This window comes from Panicum virgatum, chromosome 2K (assembly GCF_016808335.1).
Source record: "Panicum virgatum strain AP13 chromosome 2K, P.virgatum_v5, whole genome shotgun sequence".
Classification (NCBI taxonomy): Eukaryota; Viridiplantae; Streptophyta; class Magnoliopsida; order Poales; family Poaceae; genus Panicum; species Panicum virgatum.
Window position 1 is genome coordinate 57,455,983 of NC_053137.1, and position 1,562 is coordinate 57,457,544.

Here is a 1,562-nt window from a genome sequence, read left to right on the forward strand (position 1 = left end):
AGTAAGTTGCGGCAAGGAAGGCCTCATCCCAAAATTTTAAGGGCATAGAGGCATGAGCTAGGAGAGACAAACCAACTTCAACTATGTGCCTGTGTTTACGCTCAGCAGCTCCATTTTGCTAATGCTCATGAGGACATGACACTATATGGGAGATCCCAACCTGATTAAAAAAGGAGTTGAGCTCCTTGTACTCGCCCCCCCCCCCCCCCCCCCCCGCCCCCAATTGGTTTGCATGGCAACAATTTTACGGTTGAATAAGTGCTCAACGAGTTGTTGAAATTCATGAAAGCACTTAAAACATCAGATTTATACCGAATGAGATAAATCCAGACAAATTTGCTATAATCATCGATGAAGCTAACATAGTATTTATTACGCACAACCGAGTCGATTGCAGGACCCCATACATCAGAGAACACCAAATCTAAAGGGAACTTTGAAACACTAAACGACTTGGGATAGGGAAGTTGGTGACTTTTACCCTGCTGATAGGCGTCACACACAAAATTGATACTGTCTTTCCTATCACAAGCTAAATTATTATCACGAATGACACGATCCACAATTGGAAAAGAAGCATGGCCGAGTCTACTATGCCATATGGTGGGGCTCGGCCTTGTAGCACTCAGGATACTTCGACTTGGTTGGGGAAGAGGATAAAGACCATCTCTACATCTGCCTTCCAAGAGAGTTTTCCTCGTGACCTTATCCTTAATCAAGAAAAAAATTGGGTGAAACTCAAGGAAAGCCTTATTATCTTTTGTAAGGCGATGAACAGAGACAAGGTTTTTCTTAGCTTGAGGGACGTGAAGAACATTATTAAGATGCAAATCTCGATGAGGGGTACGAACAATAGCATTACCAATATGATTAATGTTCATACCTGCACCATTTGCTGTGTGTATCTTGTCATTGCCGGTGTACTTCTCTTGGACAGTCAGCCGGTTGAGCTCGCTGGTCACGTGATCTGTAGCACCAGTATCCGTGTACCAGTTTGTGTCAACACCATAAGAGTACATGGCTGCATTGACGTTTCTTTCATCTGGAACATAATCAGGATCGAAACGATGCCAGCATTGCTGTGCGTTGTGCCCTTCCTTGAAGCAGACTTGACACCTTCCATTGAAGCGAGGTCTCTGACCTCCACCATTGCCACTACCACGTCCTCCCTGATTACGGCCACGACCTCCCTGTGAGTTGCGGCCACGTCCACGCTGGCCACCACCAGAGGGGCCAGAATTGCCACGCCCCCCACCACTACGGGTAGCCGAATTTACGGAGGATTGAGATCCACTTCCTCCATTGATGCCATGCACCAGATCAAGACGACTCTCAAAACTCTGAATCTGAGACAAGAGTTCATTGTAGGTTACCGGCTCACGTCGAGAAGTGAGGGAGGCGACGATGGGCGTGTAGTCTGCATCAAGGCCGGTGAGAACATAGGACACAAGTTCATCTTCACCTAGAGGTTTCCCAGCCGCGGCTAGCTCATCTGCTAGCGCCTTCATCTTGCCCACATATTCTTCTGCGGACAGATTATTCTTCTTGAGATTTGCCATCGC

At 46.9% G+C, this 1,562-nt stretch overlaps 1 non-coding gene across 1 annotated transcript; it reads right to left on the reverse strand.

Moving 5' to 3' along the window:
- Window positions 1-1,330: 1,330 nt before the first annotated feature.
- LOC120696361 lies at window positions 1,331-1,469 on the reverse strand. The gene has a single exon (XR_005684137.1). It is a non-coding gene; the product is annotated as a small nucleolar RNA Z247 (small nucleolar RNA).
- Between the last annotated feature and the right edge of the window lie 93 nt (window positions 1,470-1,562).